General features: G+C 32.5%; 1 protein-coding gene across 3 annotated transcripts in view; it reads right to left on the reverse strand.

The window, feature by feature from the left end:
* Positions 1-14,070, reverse strand: part of CSMD3 (CUB and Sushi multiple domains 3) — a gene marked incomplete at both ends in the record, with an annotated part of 682,849 nt that overhangs the window by 649,613 nt on the left and 19,166 nt on the right. The window lies entirely within an intron of this gene.

Below are 14,070 nucleotides of genomic sequence, written 5' to 3' on the forward strand. Positions count from 1 at the left end.
TGGGAGGTATTCTCTGGGAAATATGTTATAGCATATAACACTGAATAGATCTTCAATATAATAATGGAAGCATCAATCCGAGTGTAAAATTCTATAATTGATGGATGTATGGAAAAATATAGCTCCCTACTCATTTCGCCATCACTTTTTCTTATTATCTCCTTAATTAATTTCTGAATGCAAAACCAATCCTTCCTTAGATAGAAATTCATTGCATGCACTTTTCTCTAGCTTTTTTAAATAAGTGCTTAATACAAGTGATGCACAGGCTGCAAGTTGATCTCAATGACACATTAAAAAAAAAAAAAAAAAGAAAAAAAAAAGGCTGAAATTAGAATTGTTAAAAAAAAAAAAAAAAAAAGCACTAGGGGCAATCTAAGCTTTTACCTAAGCTAAACACAGCTCTGGTCCAGCTGATGGGTTTTTTTTGAGATGGCCTCTGGAGGGGAAGACAGCACTACTATGGGAGCAAGTGAATGATGTTTGTTCTCTGTTACACACATAATTGGATCTAGCCACCCAATTAACTTTACATATTGAGAATTTTGTCTTGTCCTTCCAGTCCTGGGGGAGTTTTGCCATTCAGTTTGATGGAAAAAGAACAGGAATGAGTTAATTTATTATTTAATGAAATTAAACTTTTGTGTGCAGGATCCAACACAGAAGCAAGAATATGTAGATAGGTATTATAAATCATAAAGTACAGCTACTTAATTTTCCCTAGTGTTTCAGCACAAAATTTTATAATCTCTTGCAAATATTAATTGGTCTCTAGGATATAACCTTGGGGATTGAAAAAGAATTTTTCTGCTTGCAACATATTTTTTTTCAGTAAAGGTGAAGCTGTAGCAAGAAATTATTGTATCTGAAATAAACATCTGAACATTTATTTTGTGCTTTATTTTGTGCATTAGAACCATTATGCAAATAGAAAAACTATATGTAACTTGTAAAAATAATTTTATATAACATGAAAATGATGCAATTCACAATTCACATGCTCTGTTCATCTCATACATCCCATAAACAAAGATTTTTAGACTAATCAGCTTTATGACAATGAATTAGCAAATACAAGATAAATAATGTCACAAGTCTGCTAAGAGTAAAAGACTAGAAGTTATGGCTGACTTCCAATTATCAAAATGCACTAAAAATAAAGTAACTGCATCCAATTATTTTCCTGAGCACTGAAATATTACAGTTTATTATTATGATTGTGAACATTTCTTCTTTTTAAAAACAAAACAAAACACACACACAAGGTCCAGCTGGTTTAGTTTCAGCAGTTGTGTACAGTAAATGAAGCAGCTCTCTCTCTCAGCAATATAGATGATAAAGAAAGTCCATGTGGATGCCAAGTTTTTCTGTAGACATTGTAGCACAGAATAGAGAAGGTTTAATCCCTAATAGCACAAAGAGTTGCTTTGGCTTGAACTCAGCTATGAGAAACAGAGCAGTTACTGTTTTTCACATGTAGCCGTTTCATGCAGGGCCAATGAATTACTGCTGATGCTTTCATACATTGGGAATTTACAGAGCCAAGGGGAGGAAGGGTAGACACCAATATGAAAATAAGATCTGCACACTCCATTAAATATCCACCCAGCAAAGCAAATATAAATCCTGGAACAAGCCATACATTATTCAGCAATAATCGTTTAATCCTGGTTACTCAAATAATTCACTGTGTAAGAATTTTAAGAGAAGGTATTTTAATTCAAACATTTTTATTTTATTTTATTTTATTTTTTTTTTTTCAGTTGTTAATATACTCTTTTGACTTAATCACAAACCTATTCCCTTATAAAAAAGTTAACTTTTTTTCCAGTTCTCCAACCTACAACCCTTCAAAATTTACAGTAGATGTGCTTTGTCTCAAGTGTTGGTGTTATCCAAATATTCTTTTTACCTACAGTTGTTATAACAAAGTATTGGGGAATAAAGAATGTCAGGCTAAGCTAAAGTTGAAGCAAATTACTTGTAAAACCACTGATGCAACTGTAATTGAAGTACCTCTGAAGAACTGAGTCTCTTAACTGTGAGGTATAACCTTCTAAGTCTCTCCTATTAAGAAAGTCTGAGAGAGCTGGGGATGTTCAGCCTAAAGAAGAGAAGACTTCAGAGAGACTTCATTGCAGCATTTCAATACTTAAAGGTGGCTTATAAAAAGGATGCAGAATAACTTTTTGCTGAGACAGATAAAGATAAGACAAAGAGGGCTGGTTTTAAACTAAAGAAGGGAGATTTAGATTAGATTTTATGAGGAAAATCTTCATTCTGAGGGTGGTGAGACACTGGAACAGGTGGATGAGGGCAACCTGATCTAGTGGGTGGCATTCATGCCCATGGCATGGGGGTTGGAACTACATGATTTTTAAGGTCTTCTCCAATCCAAGGCATTCTATGATTCTATGAAGTCTGCTTGGCCATCTTAAAAAAAAAAAAAAAAAAGAACGTGGTCTGACATAACCTTAAATGCCTGGACTCCTTTAGCCAAGAGGAATAAAGGTTAGATATTGACCAAATAAATAAATAAATAAATAAAAATATACGGAGCTCCATGATAGGCAAATTATCATCTGGTGTGAATCAGCATAATTCATGACACAGTTCTGTGGTTTTGGTTTTTATTCTTGCTTAATACTTTTGAAGTTGTCAAGTGAACTATTTAAATAAATCATAACAAGTCATATAAATAACATTTTAAGATAGGATCCCAGCAATGTTAGGAAGAGATGGATTGGGCATCTGAATTACCTGTACACACTAAATTGTGTGAGTTTATGTTGTAAGATATTTCTTCATCTTCCAGTGTGTTCCTCACCACTACATAGCTTTTATTAACATATATTTGGATAGCTAAATTTGATCTCTATAAAAATAGCTTTATATATATATATATATTTATAAATATTTTATATATATATATTTTTAATAATTATTTTATTTTGCATAAAAACTCCTCAGTTGCCTAAAATTCACTCTAAACTGCTTCAATCTTGATTGAATTGAGAACCCTAGTTCATGTCTTCATGAACTACTGGGCATTCTCAAAATATAGGTTAAGTCTCATAAAATTCTATAAAGGTCACAACTTTATGCTAACTATACCAAGTGAACATAATGCTCAGTTCCTCTTTCTGTTCTCCCAGATAACAACAACAACAGAAAGCAGAAACACTACAATGAAGCTTATAATTATAATATTCTTCCTGTTTCAGAAATTCTAAATTCTGCCTGAGGGAATTCAATTGTCTTCTAGATTTCCCTAAACACCAAACTATGGTTGTTGGACATCTTCCAGTTCTCCATTTGTAATCATTCTATTGCTGTCTAGCAAAAAGAAGAGTGAAAAAATGTATTTATTGGAACGGAAAGGGAGATCAAGAAAGCAAGTCATAAAATATCTTTTGTTCAGGCATCAACAATCACTTAAATGTTTTTTTTTTTTTTTTCTCCCCTGGTTTCTTGATTTATACATCAAAACAAAATATGGATTTGATGCTATGAGTAGAATTCCCTGCATTTAATATTATGATTGTTGTTAGCCAATACAGCTATGGCAAATAAGGACAAAAACCTCCAAAACTCAGGGGAAAAACAACAACAACAACAACAACAAAAACGTGTTGTGTGTGGGGGAAATAAAATAAAGTTTACATTAATTTGAACTTCTAATGAGTATAGCCACTACATAGCAGGACAGAATATCTGCACACAGCCAAGACAATGTAATGTGAAAGTGCAAGACAAGTAATGGAGCCTAAGACTCCATTACTCTGCATTTGGTTTGATTTTCTTCTATTTTGCAGTCCCCTTTATCACTGCAAAATGACTATAAGAAAAATCAAAAAAAAAAAAAAAAAAGAGCTAAAAATAGTATCTTACACACCTATTTATGACTAAATGGTAGTAATATAATGACAAAACATAATAATTATAAAAACTTTAGCTCTGTTTTACTGTTCTCTGTTATGATGGTGATCATTTTGTACTGGCTACAGCTGGCCTCTTTATATATGGATTTGAACATATTCCAAGGAGGGCAGGGGGAGTGGAATGGGAGAGTTGGCCCATTTTTTTTTTTTCTAGGATTTCTGCATGAGTAGAGATCAGTGTATTCTGTAGTTGTATTTTCCTGCAGCCCAAGGAAGGGAGTTTTGGATGCAGAAATCAAAATTAATGATGTTTGCCAGAGGTGTATGTTCCACATGTATTAAATGAAATGTGGACAGAAATACAAACCTTCCCAGTGCACACTTGAAAAAGATCAGGGTATTTATAGATTTGTAGGCATATTTTTACAGAATATCCTATATATAATATTAAAATTCATTGCTCATTATTTCATGCTAGAAAAAAATATCCTTCAAGAAATGCTAAATTTCTCTTCATTATGAATCTGTAACTGATTAAGAGATGACAAAGTTCCTGTTATTGTTTGTGATGTTCAACAGAAATATTATGCACTATAGCCTTAAAAAACAATGTTTTGAAGTTAATTATGTAAACTATGGTTGTGTGTGTTTTGATTAATCTTTCGCCAGTTTATTGGAATATGCTTATGAGATTTAAAACATTTAAAGTCTAGTTTGTTTCCAGGCCAAGAACTCCACAGAGATGATGTTTGATTCTTCTCCGTGAATCTCCTTTTGTCATGGATGTCTACAAAAAATAGACAAAAATTGCTGTTGCCATTGCAAATGCAAAATTATAATTTGGTATAACTTAATAGCAACTGTGCTTTTCAGACCCTGTAAATTAACTATGTACGTAGCTTCCACCATTATTATATGACAATACTCCTGAAGCATTGACATAAACAAGGTGTAATTGTGCTGTGCACTGCGCAAAGACAGGAAAGACTCAGATAAGCAATAATTCTGATAGCATGTTAGGGAAAAAAAAAAAAAAAAGAGAGAGAAGGAGAAGGAGAAGGAGAAGGAGAAGGAGAAGGAGAAGGAGAAGGAGAAGGAGAAGGAGAAGGAGAAGGAGAAGGAGAAGGAGAAGGAGAAGGAGAAGGAGAAGAAACAAAACAACAATATTAATTGCTTTCTAATAGACACATTTAGCAAATCTTGCACATATGTTTTGTAATTATTGTTACTTGTACATTGTAGTCAATATTAATTACTCTCATATATATTCCTTGCTCCAATAAAAGATTTTTTCCAATGGTTTTGAATATACATACCTATCACTGATTAGCTTCATTTAATATTTAAAAATAGTAAAAAGGAACTATTTTTAAGTTCACAGAAAAAAAAAATAAACTAACAATTAGAGTTTTTTTTCACTTCTATTTTATGAATTATTGCAATCATCTGATTATTTCAGATAGCTGACAGATCAGCACTGAGAAGTGGTGTGCAACTTACTAGGAAAAAAAAAAAAAAGCAAAAAAAAAGAATCTCAAAGCTCTTGGACTTCTGTATCCTTGGGAAGTCTATTGGCTCATTTTAAAAATTCTTTAGGGTTTTTAAAAGGTATTTAGGATCTGGAAATCTATATAGGCCATGGTACAATTCTGAAAAAAATACCTATTGAAATAATGGGACTTAGACGTTTAGGCTTTCGTCAGTTCTGCTTGGAACTTGCCTGTGTCATTAGGTGCCTAACTATCTTTAAAAAAAAAATCCACAGCTGACTTTCAGGAAGACTGTCTATCTGCAGACAAGGTAACAGGCAATACTATTGCCTGATGACATTGATGTAAAGAAGCATGCATGAAAGATTATAACACTGCTATAAATAATGCTAAAGCATGGAGTGGCATGTCAATGCATAAGACACCAGAGTAGAAATAAAGGTGGTTCTTTAATAGAATTAGTAGAAATATCTACTACTAGAAGTAGTTCTACCACGAGTAGTTCTACTACTAGAAGTAGTAGAAAAATCTAGTAGAAATAAAGGTGGTTCTTCACCACTGTAGAAATAAAGTGGTTCAAAGACAAAAAGGATTAAGTACATAGAAAAACTGATTTGACGGAAGCAGAAAATAATTAAAAATAATAATAATAAAAATAAATAAAAAAGGGAAAAGAGAGATGAACAAGAACAACAATAACAACAACAACAACAAAATAACTGATAAAATAACAAGAACTGACAAAATAACAACTGGTAATAAATTTTGTGACAGAAGATAATCCAAATGGCAGTGCATGATAGAGTTAAAAAATATATGGGTAGTACTCAGAATCACAGAATCATAAATGGTGTCTGGTCTGGTCCAGCTGCCTCTAGAACCTCTTCTAGGAACATTTTTCTATTTTTTCTTCCTACCATTTTTATTTTATATATACTATTTTTTAATTGATATATCACTCTACTCTCCCAGTGGACTTTTGGACCAGAGTTTCTACAATAGCATGTTTGTGTCATTCTTGCATTCTCTGTATTTGAATGTAAGTCTGTTATCCCAAAGTGGAGAAAAACACACTATGAATGTCTGTAAAATAGTACAATTAGAAATATTTATAATATATATACATATTATATATTATAATATAAATAATTAAATTATTAATATAATTTATATACAATATAAATATATAATTATAATTATATAAAATATAATATAAATTATAATATAAATTACATATATGTGATATATATAATATATATTATAATATTTAAAAGGTAAGGCAGTTATTATTAGGAAATAGAGTGAATCTATCAAATAATGTTTCTAATAAGTCACTTTAAAACAGATAATATGATGAAGAGAAACCACCAAGAAAAATTAGCCTGATTTTTAGTTACTACAAAGCATTTCACATTTCACTAGTAATGTAAATGCATGTGAGATCTAACATTGACAGTGACTGAAAAGATGAGCAATTAAAATCACCATAATAAACATACAAGCTTTGTACTTTTGATACATTCACATACACACATTTAGTAACTAGAAAGAACTACCACATTTGTTGACTGAGCAGCATTATGAAAATCCTTTATGAAAAAGTTTGCTGTGCCAGAGTTTATTAGGAAAATACTGTTCTGCAAAAGATACTGTTTCTACAGTCAAACACAGTTCCACCTAGAAACAGTGCCAATGTTTACTAGTTGACACCACACGAAATGCAGCTTTTAAACATGCCTGAGGAAACTCCTAGTGCTGATCAGTGACAGAGAGAAGTGAAAATTGTCTTTTATAATAACAATAAACCAAAATGGTGAGTAGATCATCTGCCTGGTTGTCACCTTCTTCCCTGCACAAAACCGTCCCTTTCCACCAGTTCAAACACTAGATATTTGTAGCTTATTTGTAATGTGAAACTATGATAATTTCCATTGAAATTTATTTTTAAAATTGTAATTTCTTTAAAACAATTAATAATAAATATTTCTGTGTTTTATAGTTCCAAACACTTAGTGCTATTTTTACAGATCTTTCACTATTTGTATCTTTGATATTTATTTTTCTTGATTTTAGCTGCTGCAAAATCCTGAAGCCCTGTGAATTTTAGCAGGAATCAGGAGTATTGTGTTGTTTGTATCAGCATTAGGCAAGGTTTATAATCCTGAAACAGTATGGTAAGTACGGTAATCTCTGTGAGTTTCAGTGTTTAAAAGACTTGCTATGGGATCATTATTTATTTAAATATTTTGTTCGCTATTTCCTGCCTATTGCAATGGCTGAGCAAATGACAACTGAAGTACATTAACACAGATGATTGTTTTACTAATTTTTTTAATGACACCCTTTAGAATGCTTACTTTTTGAAGAATATATGAGACAACTACCAGTTCCATAAATGTATATAATAATATATATTCTAAATATTATATATTATATAACTATTATATAATATTTATATAAATAATATATATATTATTTATAATTATATAATCATATAATTATATATATTTTATATGTATATATAATTAGATTTTGTTTCTTTGCATATTTTAGGCCCTTTTACATGCACACACTAATATTGCATTTACTAATATGGAGCAATGGACAATTCAGTCTACTTCAAGGATGGCTTCAACTTTTTCTCACTGCTAACAATAAGATTCCAACATTTCCCATTATAAATATTAATATCACAGACTACATGAGATATTTTTTCAGGTAATAAACTCAACAATACAAATGTAAAAAGTGCCATAATTGCATATTTTCCTATTTTTAGATTTTGCAGTGAAATGCTCTTCAGTATATAAGTTAAAATTTTCCATATCAGAAGTATAATATTAATATCATACATGGCATGAAAGCCTAAAGAAAGTTGTCCAAGATAAGATAGATTTAAGGTACACTGAAAATCTCTTTTTTCTACTGTAAATTTCCTTAGATTTTTTGATTTTTTAATTTATTTATTTATTTATTTATTTTTTTCCCAGCTGGAAAAGTTAAAAGGAACCTCCTTCTGCTTTAACTTTGCTGGGTTGAATGATTTTGCATTGAGATCCGCAGATGGCTCCCTGAAGCTGTCATTCCCCATTATGTCTCAGCATGTCTGCGGTTAAGACATTGTCAATAATGAAGACACTTGTAACTGTGCATAATTTAGCTTTCTATCTTGATGTAATCTTAGAAAAATCACTTATTATTCACATGTTGTTCAAAGTGCAAGTGACTTCATAAATGCAAGCAGAATAGAGTAAAGCCAAGGAGATCCCATGAACATACTAAAGTAAACAGCTGATAGGGAAACTGGCCTTCATCATGACTATATTTTGTTGTTCTCCAGCAGAGGGGAATGGATAGGAACAGTTGCCAAAAGCATTATGAGCCTCAGAAATTTGATATACATTTTTAGGTGAAGTGACATGTATAGGAATATTGAAGCCATCCTCAAATATTTTGTATGCAGTAAGAAAGTGAAGAGTTGAATTTTTGTTGACAGTTTTTATCACTTTTATCTTAACTTTTCTGACTAGCTTGGTATAAGCTGGTAAAACAATAGAGAATAGTTGCTAATGTTCTTACCATAGTGTAATTTAGTTCTTATATTCAAGGAGGGAATAAAAGTAGCAAAAATATTTGTTATGTTATGCAACAAAACATTAATAGGAAAAAACAGATAGAATGGGTAGACTTCATACAGGCTGTGGAAAACACCCTAAAAATGAGAAGCATAAAGAGGATAATTTGAAAATAATATGATGTTTGTATGGAAATAAGATGCTGATGATCTTCTGTTTCTTACAGTATATTCCACTAATTTGCCACAAGGCAATGTAGAAAGCAATAACAGTGAGCTAACATAGTAGGAAACCTTTGAATGTTCAAAGGGGACATTCAATCATTTAAGGCTCACAATGTAACATAGTGTGAAATTGTTATAATATGGTGGGAAATGGCCTACTTAGCACGGAGGATGCTTCACTCTGCATGGCTGCTTTGTATTCTGCAGAGCAGTTGGTGTTCCCTGCAGGTCTGCTTGCCTGTGCAGGTGAGCAGCTAGGCTGGCTCATCATCAGATGAACCTCCTAACTGAGGGAAGAAAATGACAGGGAGACACAAAAGAATTATAATAGAACTTATAATACAAATAATCTTAGCATGGAAGCATTGACTTTTAACCCAATACCATGGTTTTGGCTGGGATAATGTTAATTTTCTTCATAGAGGTTCATATGAAGGTGTGTTTTGGATTTTTGATGAAAATAGTGGTGATACCACACCAGTATTTTTAGTTTTTGAAGAGCAGTGCTTACATGGAGCCAAAGACTTTTCTGCTTCCCATGCTTTCCTGCCAGTGAGGACGCTGGGGGTGCACCAGGTGCACCAGGAGCTGGGAAGGGACACAGCTGGGACAGCTGACCCAAACTGACCAAAGGGATGTCCCATGCCATGTGGTGTCAGGTTCAGCAATAAAGGCTGGGGAAAACGGGGTGGGAGGGAGAGGCACATATGGAGTGATGACATTTGTCTTCCTAAGAAACTGTTACACATGATGAGCCTTGCTTGGCTGAACATCTGCCTGCTAATGGGAAGTAGTTAATGAATATCTTGCTTTGCTTTGCTTGTGCATGTGTTTTTTACTTTACCTAGTAATATGTCTTTATCTCAACCCATGAGTTCTTGTGCTTTTACCTTTCTGATTCTCTCCCCCCCCATCCCACCCGGTGAGAGTGAGTATGCAGCTGTGTGGTACTTAGCTGTCTGCCAGGGTTACACCACAACACCCAAAGGATCACCAAGTATGCTGCAAACTGAAATTCAAACTGTCCTTTACATGTGTCTTCAAATCAGTGTCTCTGGAGTCAAAGAAGAACATGTTGTCTTAAATGCATAAACAACAATCATTTGGCTCTTTTCCTTCCTTTCTCACTCTCAATACGGAAAGTCATCCATTGCTTGTGAAACCTCAGAACTATGCTCAGATGAAGAGAATCCCCAACTCTTCTTCCCAACTCCTTCTTCTCAAGAAGGAACAAATCAACCAAACAAGCAAAAAAAAAAAAAAAAAAAAAAATGCAAACAGTAACAGAAATTGGTTCTGGTGGTGAGGTTCCATAAGCTGTTCCTACACATGGATTTTTGAATTGTATTGAGGAGAAGTAATATATGAAAGACAAAACTAATCTCCTTAACTTAGAAATAATTAGAAACTTATACTATTTTGTTTTCAATATAAAGAAATATGCCACAATTACTTTTTCTTCATTTCTTATTTTTTTGCAAATATAGAACTTTACCTCAGTTTTGTATCTGAATCTTTGAAATTCATAGAGTGAGAGACATAGAGGTTATTCATTTGCTCCTGCATGATTTTTCAAATATGAAACTTTTTTATTTTATTTATTTTTTTAGGAATTGAGAGAAATAACAACAACAAAAAAAAAAAAAAGAGAGAAAATATGTCATTAGAGAGGACTGAGTTCACAGTAGTGAGTAAGGGAAAGAAGAAAGGAAACACATGTTCATGGACTTATTCTGTGATTGTTCAAGGACAGCAGAAATTCAAGAACATGCTGTCTCTTAGTTGAGATGTGATGATGTGTTGTGGGAAGTAAATTAAATTATTTTAGTTTTTGTATCTCGGTAAGTTTGGTCATATTATGATATTCCATGGTTGCATGAATAGTCACAGAGTTTCAGAAGCTAACACAGATGTTCAGCAAGCTCAGAAGGATGAAACATTGAGCGGATGCGTGGGTCTAAATGGTGAAGTTGATACAGTTACTCATCTATGGTTTTAATTGTGTGTGTGTTTCAGTGTTTTAAATAAGATTATTCACTCCACTAAACTGCAGGGAAATGTTTGGTTTCAGATACAAGATGTATTATTGAGTTGAAAGTTAGAAATAACATATATACATGCAAAGTGAAAAATAAGGCAAATATGAAAGTAGAATAATTTTCAGAAAAAGTAACTCTTTCAGGTATAAAAAAACTCTAATTCTGACAATTTTGGCAATGTTGTTCTGTCAGTTCCAGTTCCAGTAACATATTAAAAGCTCCAATACTGAAAAATCAGTAAGATGTTCATTTAAATCCCCTCAAAGTAGAGAGAAACCAAGCATTTCCTAACAGTTTATCTAAAGAGAGGGTTTTTTTGTTTTTTTTTTGTCCTAATGTAAAATCTAAATCCAAGAAACTTAGCTTCACAACATGTATTAGTGAAACACAAAAATAAAAATGAAGAAATAGTTGGAAATATGGGAATAAATCCTTCAACATAGTCTGATCTAAAACTTCAGGGTGTTTTTTTTTTTTTTTTCTTTCAGTCTGCACTGGAATTGGACCACCCAGCTTCTCAGAACAGTTATAATAAAAACCATTGCTATTTCTCAATGTGCAGATGCTAGATGATAGTATTTGCTCTTTTTTACTTTACTCATGTGACTGAGAAAAATAAATCCTACCATAATAACCCTAGAAAGGGCATATAAATATTTTTATGAATAATTATTCATGATTTCCATATGTTTAAAGTAATTAAAGCAGCTGATCAGAGAACCACAGAATCACAGAACTGTAGGGGTTGGAAGGGACTTCGAAAGATCATTGGGTCCTACCCCCCTGCCAAAGCAGGTTCCTCAGAGCAGGTTGCCCAGGTAGGCATCCAGAATGTCTCCAGAGAAGGAGACTCCATGATATTTGACCCTGTAACTGCAAGTTATTATTTTTGTAATTTCTTTAGCAAAGGACAGTTGCAGTTCCCTTGAACCCAATGTCTTATATAGTTGTAAAAAAATGAAGATTTTGAAGTACATTTCAAACTAGAATGTATAACTTGATTTTTCAGCAATCTATAAGTAAATTACAAATCAAAGAAGCTGAGGTTTTGCTAACCTACCAATAATGAAGCTGTTTAAAGGATAAATTCTCTTTTTCTTTCCCCTTTAAGAAGCCAGTTATTTTTGTTTGGAACTATGCATATTGTGTTGTACTAATATGTATTAATTTTGTATTCAAAGATGAAACTAAACTAATGAAAATTTTGTATGGAGAAGACTGGAATAGTTGTTAATGTAGCTTTTGGCAACAGTAAATCACAGCAATAACCAGGTCAAAAAGGTTTCTATGCTTCTGTAACATTAGAGAAATTATCAAGCTTTGAGATAACAATCCAAACATTATCTGCACTGTAAAAACACTCTTTTCTTAAATCAGATCTAAATGAAAGAGCAATAAATATAAACCCCACTTCCATTCAATCCAGGTATGCATCGAATTTATGAATACCTAATTTACACATAACATTATGTAAAATGCATTTGGGATTGTTTTTTGTTTGTTTGTTTGCTTGTTTGTTTTAACATGACTAAACTTAGAGATACAGTTTAAGGATGAGCATATATGAGTTTTATTATAATAGATCTGTCTTGAACTAAACTAATGCCAAACAGTACTAGAAGTCTTAGAATTGCTATGAACTTCCATTAAGCACATTGAATTGTTTTGTATAAAACCCACAAAAATAATTTTTTCCCATGAGCCTAAACAGAGTTTGCAAAATATATGGCAGGATAATCATGAACAAAATTGTTAACATTGTTGTCCTTTCTTCATGGAGAGCAAAAATCTTCTCTGGCTTGATAGAGGCTATTGTATGCGAGTTAAGTAAGAATGGAAAAAGTTATACAGGAGAGGGATTCTTCTGGTTTAACATAATTGTGTCCCCAGGCAATTCTGGGCATCTGTTGAGGCAGAACATTTCTGTGGACTCCCTTTAGTTTGTATCTCTCTTTAATGGTGAATGCTACTATTTACCATGGGGTAAAGAGGGAGGAACAAACACCAAGTTTTGATGGAATAATGTGTTGAAGCTCAACAAATTATCTCTAAATCCTTCTAGTCCAATAATTAAGACTGTTCAAAAGCACTTTGAACTATAATGTGGTTAATTATTTTATTATTTTATTTTTATATCAAAACAAAGTACTGATTGAATCATATACACAAGAAAATTTTCCACTCAACAGCAACTGAAATGTTTCCTTTTCATCAATTTATTGAAGTACCAATACTATCTGATTTCATAACAGGTCTGACTGACCAATTTTTGTCCCTTTGATTTTATATTTTTTTATATGAGAAACAAATACAAAGCTTTTGCACAGCTTTACACCTCTACGTTCTCTTGCGTACTGTAGTTTTGTATATATATCTCTTCTCTTGAATAAAGAATCTTCATTTAAAACTACAAAACCTTGCAACATTTATGAAACTTTCCATTTAAATTTCTCCAGACTCATATTTTTATTCTTGTGTTGAGCATGTTATATTGTTTATCTAAAATGTTTCCATCACCTCTAAATTAAATTGCAGCTATCTTGATAAGGAGGTAGTTTCCTTTTGTACAGCACTAAGGAAGTCTTTATACATGGCAAGCACCACCAGCACAGTTGTGTAATTTGTCATTCAGCACTTAGTAGTCAACACACCTTCTAAAAGAGTCACTTTACCCTAACATTAGAAGCAGCTACCTTTGAGATTAAGCAGAACTATTATTTAATAAATCACAGAAATGCCCCTCAGAAGATTAGTAAGGAAGGTGTAGAAGGTTATTTAACATACTCTGCTTAGAGAATTTAGATAGCAGACTGTAATTATCCAAATTGGAATTTAGCCAGGATATGAAGGCTAATAACAAT

This window comes from Aythya marila, assembly GCF_965140915.1.
Source record: "Aythya marila genome assembly, chromosome: 2".
NCBI classification, from domain to species: domain Eukaryota; kingdom Metazoa; phylum Chordata; class Aves; order Anseriformes; family Anatidae; genus Aythya; species Aythya marila.